The following is a 16,246-nucleotide window of genomic DNA, read 5'->3' as shown; positions in this document are numbered from 1 at the left end:
CACAGCTCCCTCCCAGAGGTGCAGGCCCCATCCCCATTCTTTTGTCTCTGTTTTTTCTTTTGCCCTACCCAGGTACGTGGGGAGTTTCTTGCCTTTTGGGAAGTCTGACGTCATCTGCCAGCATTCAGTAGGTGTTCCGTAGGAGTTGTTCCACATGTAGATGTATTTCTGATGTTTTTGTGGGGAGGAAGGTGTTCTCTACATCTTATTCCTCCACCGTCTTGAAGGTATCCTACCAGTACTGTAGCATTTATTGAAAAAATCCACATATAATTAGACCCACAAGGTTCAAACCCGTGCTGTTATATGGTCAAGTATATTTGCTGATGCCACCAAACCATGGTCTCTCAAAAATAAAGATTAGGAACTAAACACCTTTATGTTTCTAGCAACTACCTTTATGTTTGTCTAGCAGTGTATGACGTAGAAGATACATTCAATAGACATGTGAATAAATGGATAAATGAGTGAAGTTGCCAAGGACAGAGATTTGATTCAATTCTCTTTCCTTTCATTAACTCTCTTTGTCAGGGGCTGTGCATGTAGTAGCCACCATCTCATGGACTTATAATAATAAAGTATCAGATCACTTAGCTGCAAATGAGTGATTAAATATCTCTCAATCTTTCCTAGGAATTGTGAGTCACAGGGATCTGGGTGTGGTACATGATTCACTCTGTCATAATATACTACAGAGCTGTTTACTTTCCAAACAAGTCAACTCTTCTACCACACACAGAGCAGAACAGATCCGTTTTAAGAGAGCCTAAAACTAGGATAAACTCAAGAGGCAGAAAACATGACACAGAAAATATACAAGCAAGCGAACAAAATACATGCCATCTACAAGATGCTAATTCATTTTCTATTTAAAATTTTCTAAAAGAAAAAGTTAAAAATGCCAACACAGCCTTGCCAATTCTGTGGTTTCTATTAGTAAATAATATTTTTGTTCCACACTGTCAATTTCAGATTCTTTCTCTTCACCATCTCTTTAAAAAATACCCAGCCTCTGTGGAAACAGTTCCATTGAGCAATACTATTCCATGCCTTCTTCTTGCTGTCAGCTCCTGACCTCTCTTTACCACTGCTCTTGATTTATTGAAGCCTTTGGCATCCTCACAGGCTTCCTCTCCATCCAGAATCCACCCATTTTTCAGGCTGTCATCATATCCATGTTTAACATCCTAGACACTTATTTCCTTATTTTCAATGACTTCCCCTATTTCAGCCACCCATTTCCGTAGACACACCCTGGAACTTTTCACCTAGAATTGTTCTGGCTCCAAAAATATTTTGTTAGACACCAGACTCTGAACATAACCTTTAATCAATTACTCCCAATCTACCATTCTTTGTCCTCAGTGAGACTTCCAATACATAGATTCCTCTACTTTCTAACCCTCTCTCAACTCCTGTTTTCATTTCTTCCTTTCTGATTGAGATTCTCTGACCCATCACTTCATTTTTCTTTTCAATGCCCCTTAACTTTCTTACCCTGTTCTCCCATTGTACCTGCCTGATCAAATACCAAAGGGATGAACCCCCGTGCAGCCCATTTCGAAATCTTCAGGCAATCTACTAGAGAAAATAAAGACAACCCAATGGCCACTAAATCATCTGGACTGTGTTTCTCCACCAAATCTCTCTTCCATCCTCCATCTCACCTATTTCACACTTTTTCCACTTTTCTCAAATATCTACCCTCTCCCCAACATCTCTCTCTCTAAATCTTAGTGGAGGAGTTTCCCTAATTAGGGAAATGCACTTTAAGGTTCACTTCACCAGTGTTTCAGGAGAAGGCAGGCTTTGTCTCTTGAGCCCTTGGAAGCTGCTTCACTCCACTGTCTGCTTCTCCTCAACTCTCCTCCACTCTCCTAAACCCACCAGGAGAAAACCTTTCCTTGCTGCCAATCACCACTTGGAACACATGGACACTGCCCCTTCAAAGTCATGCTGGAATTCAGCAGAGGGGTAAATATAGGACAGGCCACACTTTTTAAAAAAATTCTCCATCCATTCATTCTTTGCAACATTATCATGTAAAGTTATCCTGATACATCAAATTTTCTGACAAGTTGGTGGTAGGTAAAGAGATCCTACTGTGTAATGGGAAATTTAAAAGATAAGCAAACCAAAACAATAACAACCAAAACTCTTGGCTAAACATAACTGTAACCATAGTCCAAGAGAATACAAGGAAAAAGGTCAAAGTATTCACAAGAAGTGCTCTCATGGACAGACCCCATTTAATGGCTTTGGCCCCTTGTCCTATACGGCTGCAGGTCAGTCCTCTCCCTACTTTTGGGCTTTGGTATGGCCATGGGATCCAGTCCCCAGCTTCCAGGCAATACATAGGTGGAAATGACGAGTAGGAGCAACTGTCAGGTCCAGGAAGGAAGGGGCCATGTCTGTCTTGCTTTCTCTTGAAATCTAAGACCTAGCACAGAGCTTGAGAGAGAATAAGATTTCAATAAATATGAGGTAACAGAGGAGAGAAAAGAAGAAGAAGATGTAAACAAAGACCATCTTGATATTGACTTTGCCTAAGTTGTGTACTGGCTATTTTTGTGTTTTCTTCTGACAAACCCAGGCAATCTTTGACTTCATCACCTTTTCCTTCGTCTCTCATATAGTCCCTTTGGAGTTCTAGTGGACCTTCTATAATGTCCATTTATTCTTAGACTTGAAGTTCTTGGTCTACTTATGACTAGCAGAATAAGTGTGGATTATGTCATGTATCTAGCATCTTGATAGATATGTCATATTGCTCTTAACATTTATGTGGATCACACATTATGTAGCATCCCTTCTGTACCAATTTCTATTCTAGGTCCTTGATGAGGGCAGTAAGAACAAGTTCCACATATCAAGATGCTTATCATCTAATAGGTATAGTAAAGTAATGAATTTTGTAAAAGATGACACCCAAAAGCAATTTTTACCTTTAATGCAAATGTAATTTATCCATTTAAAAAAGTTAGTCATGTATATTTTCCTTTATCCACATAATAGGGAGGCACTACATACATCCCTGTTGACAGACTCATTGAAGAAAAACAGTCAGAAACAAATTATAGAGATGCTGTAATTATTTCAAATCCAGTGCCTGCTAAACCTTGCCAGGAATACTTTGGCCTCTGTGGAAGTCTCTGTAACCAGGCAAACATGATATTGCTATGGCATTGTCTCTTGGAACAAAATAAAGCCCCAAGGTCTTTGGGGAGTTGAGGCCACTTTGGACTTTAGATCAAATTGGAGTCTAAAGAAGTCAACAATAAAGTACACCAGAAGCATAGTATATGTTCATATATACCCTGAGGTACCCACAAATATAAATCCTGGGTTCCCACTGTTAGTACTGTAAACATGTGGTTGGTTCTTTTACTAGGATGTCTATTTTGTCTTTTAACAGAAGAATAGAACTTCAACTTAAATACTTATTGTTGGAAAGCAAGATTGACTTATTTTAATAGAGTAAACAACTAAAAAGAAAGGAAGTAAGACCAAGAGGTGGAAAACTTTGTTTCTTTTGGTACGGGGAGTGTGGAGGAGTTTCAAAGAGAACTGAACAAACATGATTGTATAGGAAGAAGGTGTAATTACAACAGAGTGAAAGTTCTTTGATGTCCGAAGATGGAAATTGTTATTCAGGCATGAGCACACTTAAACACACATTGCCACAGCCACTGTATTGAGATTTTAAGCCTATATGAAAGTGATGTCAGTAGAAAAGGAAAAAGGACATTTCTGCACAGCTGGAAATTTAATTTTCCTTTGAAGCAAGATTCTCCTACTTCCCAAGCACTTCTGGTTTAGGCACCAAGTCCTGGACTTAGAATCAAGAAATGTGAGTGCCAGTATCAAATCTCCTAGTAACGAGCAGTCTTACTTAAGGAAAGACAAAGAATAATAGAAACACAGCCATGGAAGAAATTTCAGAATTTTCTTAATCCATCACAAATGCAGCCGGGACTTGCCTGTGCTTCAGTTTTCCATTCTGTCAAACACATTCATCACTTCCCTGCCTCCCTAACAGAACTGTACTGAGGGTCAAATGAAATGGGAGGTTTGAGAGTGGCTCATCCCTATCATCTCTTTTTTCCTTGGGTCCCCATGTTATTTACTGTTATTCAATCACTTTTTTAAATTGCCTAGGCTGGTTTGTTGCACTGCATTTTTCTACCTTGATTTTGAAAGCAAGGACCTATATGTTAAGTATATAGCATATATTAAGTAAATAAAGAGCCTGAAATATGTTATTTTGTTGAGCAGATACTAACAACTGAAATTCACTGTGTGGTTACTATGGCACCAGGCACTGGGCTACTGCATAGTCCTTAGAAGTGGGTAGTATTGATCCTCCTTTTCCATCCAAGGAGACTGAGAATCAGAGAGGCTAAGCAACTCCCCAAGAGCACACAATTAGGAAGTAGTGGAGGAGGACCAGACTCAATTTTTCCAGCTCCAAGGCCTTTATTCTTTCCATGCAAACAGGATTGATTAAGTTAAAAGTGGTTTGGAAGTGTTAGACATAATTATGACACACACTGAATTTGCCTCAGGGACCTAGGAGATAAGTGCAGGAAAAATCAGGAGGAAGTAAAGGAGGAAAGATCCTTTTGATATTATTGAAACCAAAAGTGAGAGAAGTAGGAAACTATCGTGCATCTTATACCTCCAAGGATACTCCACAGGAAATTTCATTCAGCCTTATCTCCTACCCCTTTCGTCAGCCTAGCTACTGCTCTGCCATATGTTCTACTGTTCTTCTCTTCATATCCAAACGAGGCATAAATCTTTTTAACAATTAGATTCCTTAAATTTAATAACTGTCCAAATGTCTTCCATTTTCTACTTTTCAGATCCTCTTACCTCTTCTTTCTCTCTGGTGGGGCGGTGCAGTGGGCTCAGCTTGGGCACTGGCTTTCAAGGTTTGATTCCATAACGGGTGGAAAACTACAAGCCATGCCCTCCGGGAGCGCTTGAACCCTGCTTTCTGCAGCTTCTAAGCTTTCACGAGTCACTGGCCACCAAGGATACCTGGCAATAAAAACAATTGCAGTTTTAAATGGCAAATCCTCCAGGAAAAGACTCTTTAAACCTTTCTCAGATTTTTCTACAATTTTAACTCCTTTTTAGCTGCTGCTTTTTAAATTACAGGCAAACTTCACCTGAAGAAAACTCTAAAGAACAAATATTCTGAATAGGTGAAATATGAACCTCCTAAACTTTTAATTAATTCAATACTTGTTGATTGTCTACTATGTGCAAAGCTTTGTGCAGTGAACTTTGAATTGATGGGAATTCAGATTCCCAAATAGATTGCCAGAGCTACAACATCACATGCACAACAACACCTGGACTTTCCCAAACTTCTCTTTCTCCCACTTGCTATCTTCTTTTTCTTCTGTTCTACATCTTACACAAATACTAACCACTTCTTTTTAATCTGCTGAGCAGAAAGCAATCAAAGTTTTGTTATAAAAAGATATGAAGATGCATACAAAACATAATCTATGAGTGTTTGGCTTTCTAGAAGCTTGACAATTGTCTTGTTAGTCAGAATTACCCCAAAAAAAGAGAAAATAATTAGTGTCAAATCACATATTACATACTAATATAGATTTCATATTATTGACATTGAGTAAAATATAAATTAAAGACAAAAAAACTTCTAACTGAACGATCGGAAGTCACCACTCAGTATCTTGGTGTATTCCCTCCTGACTTTTTTCTCTCATATTATTTTTTACTTAATATTATATGGTGAACATTCTTATATGAATAAAAACTTTTAAAATATAGTCCATTTCTATGTTGTCAGTAACTTATTAATCATTCTCCTATTGTTGAATGCTTAGGTTTTTTCCAGTTTTTCACTATTGTAAATAAGGCAAAGATAAAACATCCTTTATGTACATTTTCCCAGTATTTTTATTATTTTATTGGTGGACAATTTATCTTATACCATACACAAAAATCTATTCAAAGTTGGTTAAAGACTTAAACGTAACACCTGAAACCATAAAGCTCCTAGAAGAAAATATAGGTAGAAGCTTCTTGACATTGGTCTTGGCAAAATTTTGGACATTACACCAAAAACAAAGGCAACAAAAGCAAAAATAGACATGCGGTATTGCATCAAACTAAAAAGTTTCTGCACAGCAAAGGAAACCATCAACAAAATGAAAGGGCCTCTATGAAATGGGAGAAAATATTTGCAAACCATATATCTGATAAGGGGTTAATATCCCAAATAAATAAGGAACCCCCTCAAGTCAATAGCAAAAAATCAAATAACTCAATTTAAAAATGGACAAAGGAATTGAATAGAAATTTATTTAAAGAAAACATACAAACGGCCAACAGGTGTATGAAAAGGTGTTCAATACCGCTAATTATCAAAGAAATGCAAATCAAAACCATGATGAGATATTAACCTCATACCTCCTAGAATGACTGTTATCAACAGAATGAAAAATAACGTGTTGGTGAGGAAGGTGAGAAAAGGGAGCCTTTGTACACTCTTGTTGGGAATGTAAATTTGTGCAGCCACTACGGAAAACAGTATGAAGTTTCCTCAGAAATTATAAAATAAAGTTACTGTGTGATCCAGCAATCCTGCATCTAGGTATATATCCAAAGGAAATGAAATCATTATCTTGAAGAGATAGCTGTTCTCCATGTTCATCGAAGCATATATATGATATCCAAGACATGGAAGCAATCTAGATGTCTGTACATGCAATGGAACATTATTCAGCTTTTAAAAAGAAGGAAATACTGCCATTTGCTATGGATGAACCTTGAGGACGTTATGCTAAGGGAAATAAGCGAGACACAGAAGAACAATTACTACATGATACCACTTACATGAGGGATCTAAAATAGATTCTTAAAAGCAGAGAATAGAATGGTAGTTGCCAGGGGCTTGGGGGGAGGGGAAAACAGCAAGGTAGTAGTCAAAGGGTACAAAGTTTCAGTTATACAAGATGAATAAGTTCTAGAGAAGTAGTGTATAGCATAGTGCCTATTGTAAACGATACTGTATTATATACTTAAAACTTTGCTAAAGGGGTAGATCTTATGTTAGGTGATCTTATCACACTCACAAAATAATAACGAGGATGGGAGAAAAGTGTTGGAGGTGATGGATGTGTTTATGGCATAGATTGTGTTGGTGATTTTCATGGGTGTATACCATTCTACCTCCAAACTCGTCAAGTTGTATACATTAAATATGTATGCTTTTTGTATGTCAAACACACCTCAATAAAGTGGTTTTAAAATGATTTATTTTGGGAATGAGTCTCAAATACAAAATTATTACATCAAAGTCTTCTAATAGAAATTTCATGTTGTTTTCCAAAAGAATTACCAACTTGTAATACTAAGAGAAAAAAATCTATTTACCACACTCTCAAATTTATATTCAACTATGATATCTGCTTTAATAACTGGGAGGCACTCTGAGTTCCCATGACTCTCTGACAATAAGCTTACTGGCAAAGTTAAGATTTTGCCTTATCCCATTTCATGTTCCAGAAACAATTTTTACAGAATCTGATTTATCTACACAAAACATTTCTAAATGAACTAACAAACATTTCCTGAGTGCCTACTCTGTGTGAAGAACTGTGCCTGGTGCTATGGAAAATACAGCCCTTGCCCTCAAAGCACTAATACAAAACAGAAAGTAATAAGAAACATAGAAGAGATACAAATAATTTAAGGAGAAGATAGAACAGGGAAACACATTTGGTGAGTTGGGCAGATCTAATATCAATTGCTTTGAGCTTGTCCTTTTTGAATTAAGAAGAATAAAATACTAGAGACAGAGCTTTGGGTCTAAGATCCTTTTATAGAAGGCTCCAGCAGAAATAGGCCTTTATTTAGAAATTTTGGATTTCCTTAAAGTATTTTATGTGATGGAATGAAGAAGTCCTGTGATTATGTTCATCATTATTTCCACTAGTATAAATATCTTCCATAGTGTTTCAAGTAGAATGGATATACAAATCAATGTTCTGTATTGCAAATACTCTTGATTTCTATGTATTTTGAGGTCTTTGCTTTACCTATATATAGTAGAGATGAAATTGATTCTTACAGTAGAGTCACATAAAAGGAAAGGCTGAGACCCTGGCCTACTGGGATCCAGGCTATGTGTACTGGACCAAAAAAAAAAAAAAAGGAAAGAAAGGAAGATGTTCTGGCTTTATCTTAATACTTATCACCCCTTAAATTCCCAGTGATCTAGAGATGCATTATGCAATATGGTAGTGGCTGGCCACATGCAGTTGTTTAAATTTACCTTTAAATTAATTTAAAAATTAAATAAAATTTAAAGTTTAGTTTCGCAGTCATACTAGTCACATTTAAACTCCTCAATATATAGTCCATGTGGCTAGTGGCTACTATACTGGACTGTGCACCTATAGAACATTCCATCATTACAGAAAGTTCTGTTGGACAATATTGTTCTAGAGTGTTAGGTAGTTCAATAGGCTCACTGTCTGGGAAAAAACTCGCTGTTTTCCTCTACTCATACTCATAAAACTTCTGACACCAGATACGTGGGTTTTCCACACCAAGAAATTCTGACACTGCCTGGAGTTAACGAAGAATCCACAGGTCAAGGGCTCAGTTACAAAAGACTGTCCCTACCCCTTCAGATGCCAATATCAAGTAGTGGTTACCCACAACTTCTGACTTAGCTACAAATCTGAGGTTCCCATGACCCTCTCTGTGAGTTCAGTAATTTGCTAGAGTGGCTCAAAGAACCCAGGAAAAGAGTTTACTTACTATTACTGATTTATCACAAAAGATATTTTAAAGGATACAAATGAACAGACAGAAGAAGAGATACTTAAGGCAAGGTTTGGAAGGGCCCAAGCACAGGAATTTCTGTCCCTGTGGAGTTGTGGTGGCCCACCTGCCTGATACATAGATGTGTCCACCAACCTGGAAGCTCCCTGAACTCCATACTTTAAGGATTTTTATGGAGACTTCATCAGGTAGGCATGATTGATTATTAACTCAATTTCCAGTCCCCTCCTCTCTCTGGAGAATGGTGGGTGGAGCTAAAAGTTCCAAGTTTCTAATCATGGCTTGGTCTTTTTGGCTCCATTCAGGAGCCCACCAAGAGTCACCTAATTAGAACAAAAGATGCTCCTATCACTCAGGCAATCCAAGGGTGTCAGGACCTCTGTGTCAGATGCTCTTATCACTCAGGAAATTACAAGACTTTTACAAGCTCTATGTCAGAAACTGGAGGCAAAGACCAAATGTCAGCAGGAACCAGTAGGAGAAACCAATATATGTATTGCTTATTATATATCATACTCATGAAAAGTCTTAAAAGTTTGAGTGGCCAATATTTAGAGATTTTATAATTAGAGATGAGAGATCCAATTTGCTAGGCATGAGGAAAGAGGACATTTTCTAGGTTATAGTTAACATTCTTTGAACATCAACTATTTTCAGAGCATCTTCTGAAAAATGTGACCTAGAATAGGGTAAAGAAAAGAAAAATGCTGAACACTAAGATATCTAAATCTATGAATTTTTTGGCTATAGATAGAATAATTATATGTCCCAACTTACCTGGGCAGTCCCAGTTTGCACCTGTTTTCTTGGTGCATGGTTATCGATATAATGAGTTCTCTATTTTACTCTCAAAGTGCTGCAGTTGGAATGATAAATTATATGGTCACCTTACTGATGACAAATTGAAATTATAATGGAGTAATCACACTTCAGGCATACAAAAATGGAGTCTGAAGGACCATTGGAGACCTGGTCTCAGACACATCTCTGCACCTTGAGAACTTGAACTTTCTTTGAACTGTACCAGACCCAAGGACACCACCAGCCGTATTCAGAACAACATCTGCCAGTTGCAACCTTAAGATCTCAAAGTCTTCCCTTGGAACCATGGTGGATGCCAACCAATACTTACTTAACAAGCACCCTTAATGCTTGCCAGCTCCAATTATAATTCTTGATAAGCAAACCATATAACTAACTGTAACCTTGCAGATTTTTGCCTTTTATAAGCCTCCCCCACTTTGTAGTCTGGTGGAACACAATTCAAGTGTGTCTTGAATCTGAGTCTCCCAGCCTGCAGTCCTAACACACCCCAAACCAACACCTTTTTATTTCAATCAAGTCTAAATTTCTCAAATTTTGGTTAACACTACCTTTAGTCTCATTTCCTCCTTCCCAAGTGAAATTTTGTAAATAGGCAAAACAAAAGCCTTCTAAATGCAGATTTCCTGAAGTCAGCTTCGCCCAGGTCCCATTCAGGTCTATGTGCTCAAAGACTATAAAACTGTTCCCCACATTTTTACCTACTTGCCAACTTACTTGTGGCAAAGTTCCACATGTGATCTTGGACTTAAGTAATTCTCTTAAGGATGAACAGTCAAGAGAGAACACTGTTTAACTAGAATGCAGAAATATATGAATGACTTAAGGTGATACAAACTACATCAAGTGCTTGCATATGTTTGTCTTCCGATCAACAGGTTTCCATGAGTGTGATAAGGAAAAAGAGGCTTGACATTGAAAGAAATGCAGAAATAGAAATATTTAGAGGAAAGAGAACTGATCTGGGAGTCAGATTATGTGAGTTTTTGCTAGTTTAGCCATATGTATGAACCTGGGTTCCCACTTTTTATGTCTTGTCCCTATAGATTTCAGTTATCTAGAGGGAAAAATTATGATGTAAATTTAAAGCATTCTTCATTTGAGCCAACCTGAACGTCTGAACATCCTTCGTCTCCTTAAATATATCAGTCTCTCTCTCACTTTCTGACCTTTGCACATGCAATTTCTTTATTCCTGAATTCTCAGCGTATCACTTCCTCATGGAAATCTCAAATTCCCTGAATCAGGTCAAGTGATCTCATGGTTTTTAAACCTCATCAAAGCACTGAGGTTTAATTTCCTATTAAATTGTCAAAATTCCTCCTTTGAGACCTTAAGCTCTATGAGAATAAAAGCCATGTCTATTTAATTTTCTTTATACCCCCAGGCCTAGAACAGAATACACATAATTGATGCTCAGTTATATTTGCCAAATGAGTGATTAAATGAATGAGCAAGGCTGTGTGCAAGTCTTCGTATCCAAGGATACAGAGCCAAGGAAAACATGGTTCCTACCCCGAAGGAGCACACAGTTAAAGCCAAACTGGAATGACTTTAATACAAAACAAAATAAGTTTCATAGAAGAGGTACAAGAAAGATTCTATAGGAGGTCAGAGGGAAAGGACAGCACATCAGAGTTAAGAACAGGCTTCTTGAAAGAGGGAGTATTAGTGATAGGCCTTAAAGGAAGGCTAGAAATTCAATAGGCAGATATAATTATATGAAGTTAACATGCAATTTACTGTAAACTTATTATGTACAGGAAGATAGTTTTGGGCACTAAGTTAGTAAGAAGACAAATAGGACAAAGGTCCTGCCTGAAAGAAGCCAGTGATCTAATTGGAAAACATATAGATGTACTAAAAGCTATGGCACAAGGCAAAAATGTATTCAGTGCTAAAATAAACAGTGAAAACAGAGAGCTGTGGGAGCTCAGAGGAGGGGGTGGAGCTGGCAGAGAGAGAGAAAAGGGATCGGTTCTGACTGGGTCTGTCCCTTCCACTAGGGTGGAGAAGAGTAGAGCAAAGCCCTGCAGCTGTGGATTTTAATGAACTTGGAACTTGCCTTTGTTTCTCTTGTTGCTTGGCAACGCTCCTTCTGGCTCAGGAGACAGTCACCAGTGGGAACAATTTTTTAAAGGCTAAACTTTAAATCCCCCATTTACCAACAGACCACACTTGTAAAACTTTCCTCCAGATAAGTGCCTATTTGGGCAATGACCTTGGCTGTGTTAAGAGCATTTCACCCAAATTTTACCTTCCCTTCATGTTTGCCACACCCTCATGGGGTAATCACTGGACTCTTTTTACTATTTTTACTTCAGTAACTCCCAGGTACATTTTGAACTTGTTTCTTCCAAAGGGAGCTCTGACTGGTTGGAACGTACTTCAGGTGAGATCTATTTATTTCCCCTTTCCCTCTTGGACTCTCACTTTGGGAATTACAGGCAGTGCTGCTCTGCAGAGTCCCCGTGAGGCATGTACCAAATGGTATGCCTAACCCAGCTGGCTGCCTCAGCTCTTGGGATGCTCCAAGGTTGCTCAGCAGTAGCCTGAGCTGGGGGAAGAAGTTTTTTGTCTTCAGTTAAGCTGAGGTTAATACATGGATTCTAATTCCTGCCATGGACACATGGCACCGTATCTGTGTAAGTGTCCAGGGGGATTGAAGCATCAATGTCAATACAACTGCTGACCTCACAAATTTGAGGATCCCTTGAATCATCAGCATCATGGCATTTAGCTGATGATCAGAGACCTCTACTCCAGACCACTGAAGATATAAGGCCAGTATTAACTAACAGTTTCTAAAAAGTCCTTGGATACATCATAGCCTATACACTGTTCTGTGGTTTATAGAATCCTCCCTCACCCTAGATTTCTGGAAATATGGGAAAGTTGGCAGGGAACTTATTTTTTTCTTGGAAGAGGATGTCTTCTAGGGAGAAGGAATATAGCAATTACTCTGGGACCACAGGATGGTATAATGTGACGATGAGATCATCTTGTAATGCCCAAATCTATCTAGTCCTTACCAAAGAGAGAAATGCAATTTATACGAACACCAGGTGACAGCACTAAGGCTATCATCCATACTATTGGCGCTAAATGACTTTGGAACCTCTCCCCATTCCACAAAAAACATGTCTGCCTTGCAATGAAATTTTTTGCAAAATCTGGAGGCGTTATTTGTTTAGATCAGGAAAAAAGTTATAAACGCTAAAGACACTAAAACATTCATTTTCCTGTTAATGTAAGCATAGCTGATGCAGAGTCAAAATACAACATATTTCAGAGCAGAAATAACATCCTCTTCCTGTCTCTGGCATCCCTGAATGTGACCAGCCCACCCAAAGGCAACTATTATGCTGAGCAAGTCCTCTGTCATTTGTAAACCAGATGAAAATCTGTAGGAAAAAAAATCCTTCCCATCAAAAAAAAAAAAATCTGTGAATTTTATGTTTAATTCATGGGGAGGGTTTGATTTTTAATTTATAGTTCTTTAAAATAGATACACCAGTATTCATGGTGGAAACATTTCCCTCTACCCTTCCTGGTTCTTCTGGCTGGTATAATGATTAAAATAGATCATCAGGAGAAAATCAAATTTAATCTTGACCAGAAGGGGCTCCTTAAGAATATGAGGCCCCAAAGGACAGTGAGGCAATTGAGGCTTATATGGTATTCTGAGCTAAGGAGATGTGGGTAGGGATCTGGGACGTCAAAGGGGAGGAAGACAGTTCACTGGGAGATAGGAAGAGCATGCAGTTTGGTAAACAAATGTTTGCCATGCCACTTGGAGAAGTCTTTCTTATGTACGACAAAGTTATCTTTGGTGATGGCCCTCTTCTGGTTCAGGCTCCTCACCTAAATTCTTTTAGGCAGTTAAGGGGGAGGTAAAACAGACAAACAACTTGCTGAGTCTTCTGTTTCTTAAAAATAATCAGCCTAAAATAATCATCATGCCAAAGAGACACATTTTGGGGTGGCAAATTTTGCTCCCCTATATCCAAAGGAGGATGAGTAAGGAAAAATAAGCACTCTGTAGGAGGGAATTTAAAGAAAGAGATGCACACCCATGTTGTGTGCGTATTAAATGTTTTGTGAAGTTATATTCTGGAATCAGCAGTCTTACTGCCAGAATGCTGAAAACTGCTCACTATTGACTCTGAGCCACAAAAACACTACTGACCAAGGGCCACATCCTTCCATTTCAATGATTCAGTTAATGTTTTTTCTCTCAACTGGAAACATCTTACTGTGTGTCTGGGAAATCCCTTACCACAATATTTACAATGCAAAGCTCTAGGGAGGGCAGATTCTGGCTAGAATCTGTAAACCGGGCATCTCATAGTGGCTCAGTTGATGCTAAAGCTGGTGAGTTCTGGGCACACACGTGCCTCTGGGGCATGCCAGTAACATTACGGGAAAGAAATATGAGTTGCTGGTGAAGGTGGAGAGGGAGATTCCCGCTGCTTACGGGAAAATGATTATAAAATGCACCATGCTGGGTACATACACACCCATCTGAATAACTCAAACATTTATGTGGTTTCTCTATTAAAGCTAAGAGAAAGTTAAAGGGGAAGATAAAAGACACGTACACAGATAAGAACTAAGATATACCTGACAGCCTTACCTGCCATCATTGTCCTAGGAGTAAGAGATAATTCACAGGCATTCCCCGCTGGACTAGTCATCATTCTAGTTTTTCAAATTCCTTTCATGCTCTACATCCTTATAATTTCCATTCCCTGAGCCCGCTACAGTTTGAAATTTTGTGTGGTAGAAATGTTCCTTTTCTGCATATTTCTTTCCAACCTCTGAAGAGTTTGACTTTTGTTCTTGTTAGCAGGCTTGATCCTGTCGCAGCTTCACATGAGGCAGGATCCCGAAAAGAATGGAGAGAAATGTCTGAACTCAGTTCCCAACTATGGCACTAGACACTTGTGAGTGTCTTCACATGCCTTTGGCTGAGCTCCAGGCATGGCTGGATAAAGCAGAGATGGAAAAGCTTCCGCTGTATTATATTCCCAAAGTCACAAAGACAGGTTTTTGCTTTGTTCTGAATCCCTCTCAGAAGAAAAATACGTTTTTCTCCTGAGGTTGAGCCTCAACAGAACTCAATAAACGTAAAACACTCATGTTGGTTCTGGTTAATTCTCTTCTCCCAATCCTACTGACCTGTGGGAGTACCATGTGGCTTCTGGTCCATCCTGAACTTGGCTAATATGTGTCTTGAAAACTTGCAACATTCAAAATGCTTAGGCAAGCTCAATGGACAGAGGCAATTACTAAGGGTAAATTTCATGGCTAAAATACCGCGTCCTCCGCAAAGCCTTCCAGTTAAAATGGTCTCTCTCTCTGTCTTGGCCCTGAATTCCTTTACACGTCACTGACATTTAACCAAAACAGCTCTGACCTTCCACTTAGTTATTCTGCTACTGAGGTCTTATCTCTCCTGGTGGAGTTTGGATTGTCAAAGGGAGGAGGCGTTGTTTTAACTTTCCCTTTATTTCCTAGTAACACATGCTCCAATAATCCTGTATTAAGCACTCATTAAATATTTGCTTGATGAATAAAGGATTCTTCCTCCCTTCTCCTCTTCCAGCAGCCCCGTTAGCCTAAATTGATTCCCTCAACATTTTACACTCTAGAGTCTGTTAAAAAGAAAAACTACAGGCCCAAAATGGTGTCAATGGTGCTAAAATCCATGATACCAAACTTAGAATTAATACCTGACTCAATTGCAGTTTCAACCTTCCCCAGAAATATAATCTTGATCAGCCATTCTGGAATTTTCTGGTCCACCAGTGGGGTAATCTGTTGCCTGGGCCCTCTTCATTCCCATCCCCCCACCCTCCAATCCCCCACTCCCCCATCCCCCCTACCCTGCCCAGTAAGAAGCAATCTACATGATAAAACCCCTCCCATCTCTTCACCCCAAAAACATGTCCTAGAATAAAAATAATTGTTTTCTTTTGCTAATAGCTCCCTTGCCCCACCTTTTTTCCTATAAAAATCTCCTGTTTTGTACAACCCCTCAGAGCACCCTTCCAGTTGCGGGATAGGGATGCTGCCTGATTCATGAATCACCTAATAAAGTCAATTAGATCTTCAAGTTTACTCAGTTGAATTTTGTTTTTTTAACAAGTACAGCACTAGTAAACTGTTTTTATGGTTCTGGCTATCAGTATTCATGAGACTCACTGCAGTAAAATCAAACAGTCATCATCTGGGAAGGGCTGGCCAGTAATATTCTTAACATGAAACACTCAGTTTGCTCTCGCCACTCTCATCCTTCAACCTGGCAACAACCCTCAGAGGAAGGAGGGCACAGAACATATTTTCCAGCTAGAGTGTCATTGAAAACAAAGTAAAACAGATAATACTGTGAAGTTACATAAATTATGATGAAAATTGGGATTAAAAGTTTGTTAAATGATACTCATCCTATGACATTTTGATTACAATCCTAAAGGTCATGCCCATTTACAAATTGAAAGGAAATCTGGCCAGAAAAAACAACTAGGACCAATTCTAAGCAGAAAAGACAGGTCATTTGTCCTAAGTGTGCCTCCTGTGCTCATGTTTC

At 38.7% G+C, this 16,246-nt stretch overlaps 1 long non-coding RNA gene across 1 annotated transcript; it reads right to left on the bottom strand.

Annotated features, from left to right (window-relative positions):
- Positions 1 to 1,848: 1,848 nt before the first annotated feature.
- On the bottom strand, positions 1,849 to 14,590 carry LOC117197690 (uncharacterized). Its single transcript, XR_004478490.2, has 3 exons — positions 14,291 to 14,590; positions 4,876 to 5,043; positions 1,849 to 2,451 (listed from the first exon to the last, which is right to left on the bottom strand). It is a non-coding gene; the product is annotated as an uncharacterized LOC117197690 (long non-coding RNA).
- Positions 14,591 to 16,246: the final 1,656 nt, after the last annotated feature.

This window comes from Orcinus orca, chromosome 1, assembly GCF_937001465.1.
Source record: "Orcinus orca chromosome 1, mOrcOrc1.1, whole genome shotgun sequence".
NCBI lineage: Eukaryota > Metazoa > Chordata > Mammalia > Artiodactyla > Delphinidae > Orcinus > Orcinus orca.
The sequence above is the reverse complement of the archived record's forward strand: the minus strand, read 5'-3'. Positions and strand labels throughout refer to the sequence as shown.